Below are 14,692 nucleotides of genomic sequence, written 5' to 3'. Positions count from 1 at the left end.
TGACCTATGATACACTGTAAAAATTCAGGGGTCCCGCACAATTCATTTATATTGTCCCAATAAAAAAAAATCAATGGAGATAACAAATTTAAGTGGATTGAACTTAAAATTATTAAGCCCAAAAAAGGGACAGCAGGGTTCAGGGAACAGGGTAGCCCAGGGATAGCGTGTGAATCTGAGCATTTGATATTTCTGCTCCGTTGTTTGTTCCACTTGGAGATCTGTCAACAGAGTGTGTTTCTCTTTATTTCAGAGCTGATGATTCAGCCGCAGCTCAATTCCACTCTCATTCCACCGCATGCCCGCGCACAAACCGTAGCATCATCCAACGGTAAAGCTGTTATCCTTCTCACTGACAACATTAAATCATAAGTGACCTCATTCACTTAATGTTAATAAACTCCTCTTGTCGTGTTAGTGTGCACGATTCACCAATGCATTTAGTAACACTTTACGGTTAGTTAACGTTTTACCTCATTAGCTGTCATGAGCAGACATACGAATATAAATAAGAAGCATCTATTATTTTTTTTAATGTTCAACTAACATGAACAATAAACATCCATACTTTTAGCTAACGTTAACAAAGATTAATGAATACTATATAATGTTATTTAATGCATTAATGTGAACCAATAGTAAAGTGTTACTATGCATTTATTCTATTGAGCAAAATGCTTTTTTATTGTCTTTCATGGACTAGTAACTTTCCTTGCTTTTGATAATTCCTTATGTAAGAAATGCACCGATATGAATTTTTGGACCGATAACCGATAATCTTTACATTTAGTGGCCGATAACCAATGTATTAACCGATAAATATTTTTAAATGTTCTATTTTTGTACGGCGAGCAACTTATTTTATTTAAAAAACTTAAAATAGCACACTCAAAGCAAACAAAAAAGCAATAATATCAAAATTGTGATTATATAAACCTATATTCATTATTTCCAGAGATGGCAAAAGTACACACATCCTTTACTTGAGTAGAAGTACAGATACTCATGCTTAAAAAGACTCTGGTAAAAGTTGAAGTACTGACTACACTTTTGTACTTAAGTAAAAGTAAAGAAGTATTACCCGAAAAATATACAAAAGTAAAAAGTACCTGTTTAAACCACAGGCCCAAAGAAATGCGGTTTAGGTGATTAATATTTCAACTAAACTGGCAGAGTATAAGTGCGTGTGTGAATGTGTATGGGTGTTTCCTAGTACTGGGTTGCAGATAGAAAGGTATTCGCAGTGTAAAACATATGCTGGAATAATTATATATTTATTCATAAATTGCCCAGTATACTTGCATGTGTTGTTGAAAAATATTTGTTATAAAAATATTAATTGAGGACAACAGTATAGCCCTATGTAAAATCCATAGGCAGATAAAAAAATCTATAAAAACTGAAAAACAGCATAAATTCTGTATTAGGAAAATAAACTTATCAGAAATAAAGGAAATAAACCAATGCATCATTTTTTTTAAATAAAGCTTTGATTGTTTTAGTACTAAATGTACAATCTTTACAAAAAACACAAATTTTCATGATATTAGATTGAAAGACCAGAGAAGCCTGTGCAGTCAGAAGTGGACGAAAGGCTTAATCAAAAATGGCATGCTTTTGAACTGGAATGTGTATCTCTTGTCTACCTGTGATCCGAACAAGCAAAAGGTGTCTTATTCCTGTGTAAACAGGGCAGCATTGGTGATGTTAGATTCGCCCCTCTGTCACATCTGCGTAGTCATCTTAGCCTTTCTCATAGTAATCTTCATGAACTAGCCCACGTACAGTGCGCGATAGCCTTGAAAAGACCATGCAGTGCAGCATGCAGGCGCACAATGAGGAGAAATAGACTGACTGCATCAAAACTGTGTTCACATTACGCAATGACCAGAAATAATATAGATCACGCTACCAAACACATGAAAATGAAAATAACAACCGTGGTTTAAAAAATGTAAGAAGTAGAAAGTACAGATATTTGTGTAAAAATGTAAGAAGTAAAAGTAAAAAGTTGTCAGAAAAATAAGTAGTGGAGTAAAGTACCGATACTGTAAAAATCTACTTAAGTACAGTAACAAAGTATTTGTATTTCATTACCTCCCATCTCAGATCATTTCACATAAATCAGCATGCCAAAAATAGATTATTTTCTTTTCTACGCATAGCAAATTAACATGCGACTTGACTGTTGCATAAAAATAAAAGGGTAAAAGGACAAAAGTGGATTTAATCAACAAGTTAAATAAATATATTTTAAATAAAATGAAAACGAAAATGAAAGAACTAAGAACTAAAACCAGCTGAAATGTTCTCGAATAAAAAGAGTTACAGTAATGTACAATTGTTTGTCATTAGACATTTTTTTTTACTGCACTCCTTTAAGATTCTCTCGTGCTTACAAGACAAGAAGTTCTGTATAATTACATAATTCGTCGGCTTATAGATATCGACCTATTTTTCATATCAGACCAATAACGATAACAATAAAAGTAGCATTTCTCTGCCGATATCGATATGGCTGGCGATATATTGTGTGACCCTACCTCATGTAATGTCTGACTTGATTAGAGCCACTTAATACCTTTTATTAGAGTAATGTTTTTCTGTAGTTTAAAATTTTTACTTTAAGAATGCCATATCATCAGAATCTGGATTCACATCAGCATAGCTAAATAGTTATTCTATTACATGGAGCTTCAAACACCATTGTTTCCTCATTCTCATATAAATACTGTGAGTGTGAAGTCCCAGTAGAAAAAAAGACAATAGGGTAAAGGCAGACGGACATTTAAGTTTTTGTAACCTGGTTAAAACCCTTCCGGTGAACTGTGTCATCTGTTTTTTATAAAAAAAATCAACGATCTTCACTTTCTGATTGATATTTGATTTTAAAGTGGGTCTCAAAATGTGCAAGAAACACTGAATTAAATTTAATTTTTCTCCCCATATCATTAAAAACAAAAATTTGTTTTGTGGCAGTATTTTCAAAGCGAATTTCTGCTCTCCCTACTGATCTTGATGTCAAGTGCATGTCTTGTTTTACGCTTTAACAAGTAATTGAATGCTTATATCTATATAGCTGAGTAAATTGCTAATACATTACAACATTGAGGCTATAAAAAGAACTGTATAAAAGTAAATAAAGTCACATTAACCGTTCACAAGTTTATCGGTAGCGGAAATAACACAAGCTGTGCATATAACCTATCGGAACAACCCTGACTGTATCATTGCACATGGGTTCACTAATATGCACAATCCAGATTAAGTTTGATTGGCCTTAACATTTTCTAGTAAGTTTACAGCAATGATCGCCATTTTTCCCATATTTTTAATTTTATCTAAAATTTTATTATGCTTACTATGTATGTGGAACTCTTATTTTGAAAACGGTTAAGGCAGAGCAACTAAAACCCAGCGAGCATCACAAGTTTTTGCATTGTTTTCTATTAATTGCTTAGCAACATGGACAATCCAGTTTGTACTTCTCACTCAGCCATCTGTTTACATGCACGTCAGTATGCAAAATGCAGGATATATGGATTGTACATTTATTCAGCACCACTCCGAAGAGGTAGAAGGTCTGTTTAAATGTATCTTTTGTTTGTTTAACAATGTATATTGTGAAATTTCCCATCCTAAATATGAGCAACCCTGAGCTTCTGATTCTAAGGGTAATTTCTATGGTTATTTATAATAAGCATATGATACCATTTCTGCAGAATTTTTTTACTTGCCTAACCCACAAACCTACTATGTGGATATCAGAGAACATTTCTTTGAATTAATGCACTACTTGACTGTTTAGGTTATTGATTTTATGTCCTTCTTTTATTGTAATCAATGTTGAAAACAATGTTGTGCTGCTTAATTTTATTTTCCCCTCAGGATACATACAACATTTCATTAATTTAAAATAGAAATCTTCTGTAACATTATCAGTAGCTATGTTTCTAACAACATATTAAAAAAATGATGTAAACACCAATATTGCATACATTTTGAAAATGCGCATAAAAAGCTGACGCGCATAATTGAGTAGGATAAACTTTATATTCAAGAAGATAAAATGTGCATAAACTACAATGGAAACACTTTTACCTAACAATTTCTAGTATGCGCATTAAAAAAAGTCATGTTATAATGGCGCGATGTCACTGAGTGGTACAGTACGGTACGATATGGGTCACCTGTATAAGGCTTGCGTTTCCACTGCCTAAAGGATACCAATAGTTCATTACTAACCTTTCTATAAACAAGATTTGATTTTAACTGCAGATCAATGATGTGCAAAATAACCTACTGTAACGTCTGCGATTATATCAAATAAATAAATAAATAAATACAACATAAATGAACACTTACAGACCCTTACAGTCTTCGATAATCCCTCTCGTGCTTGTCCGTTTCTGAAAGAGTCGAGTGTCAGAAGCACTTCAATAATCACGCGCACGTTATTATGACCAGCTCAAGAAGTTTGTTATTTCAAATATAGAGCGAAACCGCTTTGGCCTTGTAAACAACTTCTTCTTGGCTTTGTGGCTGTTAACGACGACGACAAGGTTTGTTTAAGCTCGGGTCAACCTTGGCTTCTTGTTTTATGTATATATTATTACGGTGTAATGTCTTAGCTGTGTATTTAAAAATGGCGCTTCATTTGTTTAAATTTTTCTCGCTTGTGCATGACCGAGTGACGAATCTCTGTAAACCAATAGCATTCAAGTTGAGTATCTTGCTCCGCCTTTTGGTACCCTTTTGTTGAGCTAGGTACCCTTTAGAAAGGTACCCAAAAAGTAGTACCATACGGTTCGCTTTTTGGTACTATTTTGATGGTGGAAACGGCAATAAAACCGTACTGTACCATACCGTACCATTTAGTGGAAACGGTCCAAAAGAGATCATGTGCACATTGTAAAACATCGTAAATGTTATTTTGGTCATTCTGAAACGCCTTAACCGTTTTAGTATCAGTATTATTAGATTATTAATGACCTCCAGAACTGTCCAGAGCGTCTGCTCCACGTCTCGCGCCTTTAAACACTACCACGCATTGATTGCGTATCAGCATTGTCTTCTGAGGCGCAAGTCGTTTATTAAATAAAGAAAAGATTAACGCAGCTTCTCCTACTGCTGCAAATTCCATTTTTACTGTTGATACTTGGAGCAAAATAATCAGGAAGTGACGATTTTATTCTCTTTGATGGAAACGCTGATTTAGTCGCACGTCTTTTATGCAATAATCCAGTTTTGCGCCTAAATTTCATTAGCATTTTAAATGGAAACAGCTAATGTCTCTACTGACACTTTTGATCAGTTCAGCACAAGTAACCATTTGTTTCAACTTTTAAATGATGGTGTATTTGTCATTTTACGCATTTAATACATGCAAGATTTCTGTTTTGCCAATCACACGGACAAATGCCATATTTAATGGTTCTCTGTGTGTTTTGTCCTCTTTCTCTTCTCATCCAGATGGCTCTGAAGGCTCCGTACAGCCCGGATCTACCCTGACCAACAGCACCTGAGACTCATAAAAACCCACAAAACACACCACAGCATCTGAGCCACCACAACACACACAAACACACTCACAGTCTCACACTCTCAATACCTCATCCACGGCTTCTTGCTCCACACATTTACAGACCGATTCAGGAGTCACTGCACACAGCCCTGTGTTTGCTGACTGTTGGTCAAACATACTGTACACACACACTGCCATGTACACGCAACCGCAAACAGAGTAATACCGCTAATATGTGCTTCAGATAATAGAGGTAGTCAGTCTGGGGAGAGCTCCAAGCGGCTGCGTAGAAAAGCTCACGTGCATCCATATTGTGTGTTTTGGCGCTCAGATATGATTGGTTATCAGTGGCTAGGGGCGGGTCCTCTAATTTTATTATTATTTTAAAATCTTAATTTATTGAAATCGTCATTTACGGTGGATGTTTCCCCTTGAACGCTCGTCTTTTTCGTTATTATGCGAGGTCAAATATGTTTTGAAGGGGAACAAGCTGTCATTGTAGATGATTTATCTTGTTGTAAGTGTCAAAGAGGCGAGACTTAAACGTGGTGGTTTTTTACAGTTATTTTATTGTATTTTTTAAAACAGGAGAATAATATCTTTTTTTTCTGGTGAATATATTTATTATTTTAATTCAACCAGTCATTCAGACGAACTTTTGAGAAGGCATACATGTAATAATTCCACAGAGCAGTTTGGGGAAACGTTCGACATTATTGTTGACCACAAAGAAGGGAAGGAACGATGTATGCAAGCCAATAGCATATTCATTTTATTGTACCGAACTGAAGTGACTTTATATTCCTGGACGTTTAATTATCATTAGCCCTTAATGATGCTCCAGGTCTAGGCTTAATTTATGCTTGTGAGATTACAAAGTCTTCTTCCGTTCAAAGTCATTTTCAAACGACGGTCTGAAGACTCCACCACGCATCATAATTCAGTGTTTTTTCTGTTTTAGCAATCATTTTTATAGTACATTAAGCTATTCCTACCATTTGAAGGCCTTTGTGGTAGAACAATACTAGTTTGTGAATCAGCACATGAGTTCTTAACGTCAGATGGTCAATCATATCGATTTCTTTACTTGAGAACATGTCTGTTAGTAATAAACTCTATTCTGAGGCCCTCAGGAGCCCTACTTCCATCTTTCCTTGTTCCTGCTGTTCTTCTGTTTATCTTGTTCGGTGGGTGTACATTCATACACTCTTCTATATGTAAATATAGTTTGGCTTTTAAGCCCTGTGTAAGATGTAAATACTGTGCCACTTCTGTTTCTCTTCCGTCTATGTCTTTCTCTCCCTTCATCTCTCTTGGGCTGTCTTTTATAAGTTTCCAAATAACCGTTAATGTCTGTTTTGTTTGTCCTAAACAGTATTTATTGCTTTGCACTGTAATGTTGAGGTTGAAAGTTTCAGTTTTTTTTGTGAAATACTGCTAAATATACACTTGCCGGCCACTTTATTAGGTACACCTGCTTGTTACCGCTAATTTCTAATCAGCCAATCACATGGCAGCAACTTAATGCATTTAGGCATGGTCAAGGCGATCTGCTGCGGAAGCGGATGGGCTACAGCAGCAGGAGATCACACTGGGTATCACTCCTATCAGCTAAGAACTGGAAACTAAGGCTACAATTCGCACAGGCTCACCAAAATTGGACAATAGAAGATTGGATAGACGTTACCTGGTCTGATGAGTCTCAAATTCTGCTGCAACATTCGGATGGTTGGGTCAGAATTTGACGTCAACAACATGAAAGCATGAATTCCTTCTACCTTGTATGAATGTGTCAGGCTGGTGGCGGTAGTGTAATGGTGACGGGATATTTTCTTGGCACACTTTAGGCCCATAAGTACCAATTGAGCATTGTGTCAACGCCACAGCTTACCTGAGTATTGATGTCCATCCCTTTATGAACACAGTGTATCCATCTTCTGATGGCTATTTCAAGCAGGAAAATACGCCATGTCAGTGAGAATTGTCTCAGACTGGTTTCATGTCAATGAGTTCACTGTACTCAAATGGCCTCCACAATCACCAGAACTCAATCCAATAGAGCACCTTTGAGATTTAGAGGAATGGGGATTCGCACCATGGATGTGCAGCCGACAAATCTGCAGCAACTGCGTGATGCTATCATGCCAATATGGACCAAGATCTCTGAGGAATATTCCCAGTACCTTGTTGAATCTCTGCCACGAAGGATTAAGGCAGTTCTGAAGGCAGACGTGGGTATTAGTAAGTTGTACCTATTAAAGTGGCCGGTTAGTGCATCTACATATTGCGTACTGTATGTCAGTTCATAAGCTCTAAAGTTGATTTTTGAAAGCAAACCTCAAGGTTCATGTCCAATAGGGTCATGTTGATCTTTGTTCTCCGCTTGGCAATTGGAGCACATTTTTTGTAAACGTGCACTAGAAGCCATGCTCATATGGTCTGTGTTCATGAATTAAACGGCTGCTTGAAACACTGCAACTCTTTGTGGCGCTTCTTGCCAATCTGGCGTGAAGCCTCAAAGACACGGGAAATGTGTTTACTCTTTAATCGGACATCTGTGAATCAAGCCCACAGCATCATGTATGTGTGCTCTTTGAAAAATGTGAGTTATTTATTTTATTATAGATCTATCTATATGTGCAGTTGGCTTTTAAAGTTTATTTTCCTTCCCTTTAAGGCTTGTTCAATGAATGGAGAGCAGCCTGCAAAGTCTCTTCCTCTTCATTGCACTTGTAATCCTGCCTTCCCTTTAGTCTCTGCCTTAAACCTGCCATGCAAATGTTAGCTTATTACCTTTTTTTTTTTTTTTTGGTTAATTGTTGGAACTTTCCGCCTCAATGTTTTGGCCCTGGGGAATCCTGTCCCGAAACAAAGAGAGAGATAAATGGAGAGAGCTTGTCAGAATGAATTGAACTCGTTTAATAAAGTGACGAAACTGACTTTTAGAGGCGATGATGATGATGATGATGATGATGATGTGTGTGTGTGTGTGTGATTGTTTTAAGTGGTTTATGAGGAAACAGATTTGTGTAATGACATTAGGGCAGTGATGGGCAAACTCTGTCCTGGAGGGCCGGTGTCCTACACAGTTTAGCTCCTACTCTAATCAAACACACCTGCTTATAGGTTTCTAGTGATCTTGAAGACACTGATTAGCTTGTTCAGGTGTGTTTGATTAGCGTTGCAGCTAAACTATGCAGGACACCGGCCCTCCAGGACCGAGTTTGCCCACCCCTGCATTAGGGTATGACCTATGGTACACTGTAAAAATTCAGGGGTCCCGCACAATTCATTTATATTGTCCCAATAAAAAAAATCAATGGAGATAACAAATTTAAGTGGATTGAACTTAAAATTATTAAGCCTAAAAAAGGGACAGCAGGGTTCAGGGAACAGGGTAGCCTCACAACAAGGAGGTCGCTGGTTTAAGTCCCGGCTGGGCTAGTTGGCATTTCTGTGTGGACTTTGCATGTTCTCCCCATGTTGGTGTGGGTTTCCTCTGAGTGCTCTGGTTTCCCCCACAGTCCAAAGATATGCGCTGTAGGTGAGTTGAATAAACTAAATTGGCCGTAGTGTATGAATGTGTGTGTGTTTGTGTGAATGAGTGTCTATGGATGTTTCCTAATACTCTGTTGCGGGACTGTAAAACAAATGCTGGAATATTTGGTGGTTCATTCCGCTGTGGCAACCTCTGAATAGAGACTAAAAAGGAAAATGAATGAATGAATGTCCCCAAAAAAGCTTATTTTAATTTGCAGTTTGATCAAGCGGCAATATATATTATGCTGGCGTGTGTGGACTTGTTTATGTGATTTATGAGGGCAAATAATAAAAACGAATAGTAATTATATGGGTATGGCCTAGTTGTACTGTATTAAGGTGGTTTATGAAGACATGTCAAACAAATTGCTCAACAATCATATTTAATGGGGTATTTACTTTTAAAATGTGCCCTGTTTCTCTTGTGGGTTGGGGTTAGGGCTAGGGTAAGGCCATCTAAAAAGGGTTTTTTGCAATATAAAATACATTACAACTATAGAAGTCCTCGTAAACCATATATACAAGTGAGTGTGCTGTAAGTGAATTTTAATGTCTGGCATATGAATTCAAATTTTAATCTGTTTAAATAATAATTTGTGGTGCCAAATTTGTGAGACCACAATTTAAATTCAGTTTATTTTTATTTTTTCAGTTTATTTAATTTAATTTTTTATTTTTTTAGTTTGGGTTTATTTACTCACTCTCAAGTGGTTCCGAATCTTTATAAAAAAAATTTTTGTTAAACACAAAAGAAGATATTTAGAAGAATGTTGGACACCTGTAACCTCTGACATTAATAGTCGGAAAAACAAATGCTATGGAAGTCAATAGTTGCAGGTTTCCAGCTTTCTTCAGAATTTCTTCTTTTGTGTTCAACAGAAGAAAGAAGCTCAAACTGGTTTGGATCAAGTGAAGCTAGAATGAAGGAAGACCATTTTCAGTTTTAGGGGAACTGTTCCTTTAAATGATAAAATCTATTATTATTTATTTGATTTAATTTTTAACAATCAAATTTTTTATTTGCATCAAAAAAGCTAACAATCATTTTTACTTATGGAAAAGTTAGATAATTTAACAATGTTTAAAGAAAACAAATATTATATTTATTGGTTATATTGGTTATACTTGCTCTGAATAAAATATTTGTGCAATATTTTTAATTCTATATACATTTGTAAAAAGTGGAGGTTTTCTTGACCAGAGCCATCTCTAACGCAGACTGGAAGTAACAGGAAAAAATGGATATGATCGAGGGAATAAAAACAGGAAAAAAACAAAACAAAACGTGAGTACAGTATTATCACAGCATTATAATATTATGTCAGAATCTTTCTGATTCATTGGACAGTTTGTTACAGGCAGGTGCTGTCTCTACATCCTAGAACGAACACTTGAAACCATTATTTATGCGTTGTTATTTTGTACTAAACCTGAATAATTTAGTTTTTTTATGTGAAACGCAAAAGGAGATATTTGAATGCATTTCTCAGACAAGACAAGAAAAAAAAAAGATTAATTTTAAAGTGTTGTGTATATACACTCACCAACTGCTCATTAACATAAATTTCTAATCAACCAATCACATGGCAGTAACTCAATGCATTTAAGGATGTAAACATGGTCAAGATGATCTGCTGCAGTTCAAACCGAGCATCAGAATGGGGAAGAAAGGTGATTTAAGTTACTTTGAATGTGGCATGGTTGTTGGTGCCAGAGAGGCCAGTCTGAGTATTTCAGAAACTGCTGATCGTAAATGTCTTGTTGATGCCAGAGTTCAGAGGAGAATGGCCAGACTGGTTCGAGCAGATAGAAAGGCAACAGTAACTTAAGTAAGCATTTGTTACAACCGAGTTATGCAGAAGAGCACCTCTGAGCACACAACACGTCCAACCTTGAGGCGGATGGGCTACAGCAGCAGAAGACCACACCGGATGCCACTCCTGTCAGCTAAGAACAGGAAATTGAGGCAACAACAACATAAAAGCATGGATCCATCCTGCCTAGCATCAACGGTTTAGGCCGGTGGTGGTGATGGTGTAATGGTGTGGGGGATATTTTCTTGGCACTTAAAACCCGTTAGTACCAATTGAGCATCGTCAACACCACAGCCTACTTGAGTTTTGTTGCTGACCAAGTCCATAGCTTTATGACCACAGTGTACCTATTTTTGGATGGTTACTTCCAGCAGAATAACACACCATGTCATAAAGCATAAATCATCTCAGACTTGATTCCTGAACATGAGAATGAGTTCACTGTACTCAAATGGCCTCCATAGTCACCAGAACTCAATTCAATAGAGCACCTTTGGGTGGTGGTGGAACGGATGAGTTGCATCATGGATGCGGAGCCGACAAATCTTTTTATACCATGTCAGTATGGACCAAAATATTTTCAGTACCTTATTGAATCCATGCCATGAAGACAAAAGGGGGTCCAACCCGGTACTAGTAAGGTGTACCTAATAAAGTGGCCGGTGAGAGTTTAACGCATGCTATATTTCGTATCATTCAAGTTAAATAAATAAAACATTCTGCTGGGAACAGAGAAAACCTATCTCTATTGGCATGCATCTCAACTTTAATTTTTAATGAATCAATAAATAATAAATGAAGATGTTCTCCCAACACTATGTTCTCAAGATGAATTGAAATTGAGAGTAATTGCTGTAATCTCTACTACTGTTGTTTTCGTGGTGCCTTTTTTAAAATCACAAGTTCTTGAAGCTCATTCGTGTTTGCATTGTGCATGTTATTGAACTATTATATTAATAATAATGCATTTTATTTAAAGGCGCCTTTCATGACACTCAAGGTCACCGTACAGGACAGCTAAACAATCAATTCAAATAAAAACACAATAAACAATAGAATACAATACAAGCTTTAAAAATGCAATCGGGTCAAAGAGAATAGGGTATATGCCGAGCTAGTGCTGTTCCCATGCTGATACACTTCCGGTGACCGGTTATTGTGAACTTTTTTCCATTTTATACGGTTCCTTATACAGCATCGATGTTGTAATGTCATTAAAATACATTCAGTTAAATAAACTTTAGCATTTATTTAGTTGCTCAAGCGTAAAACGAGACAAAAAGCCGTTTACTCGCACGCGCCCGTCAGAATCGGCAGGCTTCAGGGGCGCCCCCAAGGGGTGGCCAGGGGTGGCCACGGCCACCCCTCGGTAAACTCTGGCCACCCCTGTGGCCACCCCTTTGGCCACCCCAATATAATTTTGCTGTTGACATTATGTACTTATAAATCCACAACGTTTAAATAAATAAAATGGAGCCACTAAATTATTGTTGGTGTTACTGATGTAGCTGATTCATTGTCTCTCCGCCTTAGTGCTGGTTCAATGCTGAATGCTGGTGAAAGCAAACTGACGCATGCGCGCAGAAAACCATTCCCGCGCGCCTCACGCACTCCTGTGTGAATCCCGGTTGATTGTTTGCATGCACGCCGACAAAATACAGTACGCGCCGCTCATGCGCCGTGAAACGGAGTAACAGCCTTTTGTGCAGAGGTGAAAGTCGACTAAAGTTTATATAATATGATTATGATGATGATGTTACTTTCACTAAGCATGCCTTTAAAGCAGAAAGGAGGGATAATGAGTCAGGGAGGTAAGACTTCATAACATGATTTCTCAGATCTGGTCTAAGACCACAGATAATTCTATAATACATTTTTTGTATTCTTTAGAATTGTCATAATTAATTTTCATGCAAAAGGTTTCTTAAGTGATCTTGGCATATCACTCCAGTTGTTCTTTTCCAGTAATATTTAGGATTGATTTCTGTTATTTATTCAGAATAATAATTGTATAATAATATTAATTGTATTTATTTAAAATAAATATAAAATTTTTTTTATATTTATTGAATAACAAATCTAACAATTCAAGGGAGGTGGGGTGTATAGGGTGGCTCGCCCAGGGTGTCATTTAAACTAGAACCACCACTACCCTTCCCGATCGTCGTTGACAGCACGCACACACCTTCAATAGACAGCAACGGCAAATTAATATTTACCTTAAGGTACAGTATATCAATAGAAGAAGCTGCATTAATAAAATGGCTCAAAAAGTAATATGGATAAATGATATTATTTGGTATAGTGAGTGTGTATAGTAATGCCTTTTTGTTTCAGTTTGATCATTTGTTTGGGTTATTAATGAACTCATTATTTTTTCATTCATTTTCTTTTCAGCTTAGTCCCTTTATTAATCCAGGGTCGCCACAGTGGAATGAACCGCCAACTTATCCAGCACATTTTTACACAGTGGATGCCCTTCCAGCAGCAACCCATCTCTGGGAATAATAAACTCATTAATCTTCATTAATTTTAGACATGGCATATACCGTATGATGTACAATAAAAGCACGTAAAAAGTTATTTATGTATATATATATATATATATATATATATATATATATATATATATATATATATATATATATATATGAAAAGTGTTTTTAAACTAAACATAGATTTTTATTTGGTTTGCACATGTACTTCTTGAATTACTTCAAGGAATAAATAGCAATATTTCAAGAAGAATTAATTAAATGAATAAAAACTACATTATTACATTTACCAAACACAAAAATATAACATTACACTGAATTCATAATTTTTATTGTGTGCCACCCCAAGATTTGGTGCGGCCTCTTCTGGCCACCCCTAAGAAAATTTTCTGGGGGCACCACTGGCAGGCTTACGCAGAAGCTTTATTGAATATACTGGGGTAAAATAAATGCTCATATTTTAAAGATATGGCGGGGGAAATGTAATTTAACGCAGTGCTTCTTGTACAATCTGAGACCCACTTTAAATCGGATATCACTCAGCTAGTGAAGATCGCTGATTTTTAAAGAAAACAGACCTTAAATGCGCCGGATTTTGCGTTGGCATTCAGTTCGCCAGAAGCGCTTAGCCCAGGTTACTGGCAAATTAAAAGTCCTATTAGCATGCTTCGGCATATACCCCATAGGCTGTTCTAAACAGATGTGTTTTGAGTCTGGACTTAAATTGTGAAAGAGAGTCTAAATTCATTCATTTTCAGCGTGCCATCCAAAGCTGTGTTTTAGTCATCCAGCAAAGTTCAATATGATCAAAAACAAGGCCATCTTCTAATTTTAAATCGATGCTTTGCATATTGTTTTTCTTTTTACCTCCAAGCCTAACACATTTCCAACTACATTTAAAAGACCACATTGTCCTGAATAAGCAATAAAAACAATTGTGCACCAGAGGGCATCATCGCACAAATATACGCAATGATTGGCCATAATCACCCTTCCTCTGTTTTGTTATTGGAAATGTTTTTATAGGGAGCTTGATGTGCTGCTGAACCCATCAGATTCTGGCCTCACGGCACACATTAGCATGCGGCGCTGATTGTGTTGATCGCTTCAGCACCTTTGGCCTTTCCAGATGATCGCTGTCTGATGTGTGCGGCTCTTTAAGAGATGGTTGCCTGGATACAACCTGCACGTTAATTGCGAGGAATGTTTCTTATAATTCAGTGTAATCTGTTCAGAATAATGGACTTGCGGTTCATCTACAGTTTGTTTATGGGGCTGATCGAGTGTGATTTGGGTCTTTTATATGGACTTTTGCATGG

General features: G+C 36.7%; 1 long non-coding RNA gene across 1 annotated transcript; it reads left to right on the top strand.

Annotated features, from left to right (window-relative positions):
* Positions 1-202: 202 nt before the first annotated feature.
* On the top strand, positions 203-6,673 carry LOC103909195 (uncharacterized). The gene is made up of 2 exons (XR_658947.5): positions 203-331; positions 5,473-6,673. It is a non-coding gene; the product is annotated as an uncharacterized lncRNA (long non-coding RNA).
* The last annotated feature ends 8,019 nt before the right edge of the window (positions 6,674-14,692 follow it).

The sequence above is a fragment of the Danio rerio genome, chromosome 19, assembly GCF_049306965.1.
Source record: "Danio rerio strain Tuebingen ecotype United States chromosome 19, GRCz12tu, whole genome shotgun sequence".
In the NCBI taxonomy this organism is placed as follows: Eukaryota; Metazoa; Chordata; class Actinopteri; order Cypriniformes; family Danionidae; genus Danio; species Danio rerio.
The sequence above is the reverse complement of the archived record's forward strand: the minus strand, read 5'-3'. Positions and strand labels throughout refer to the sequence as shown.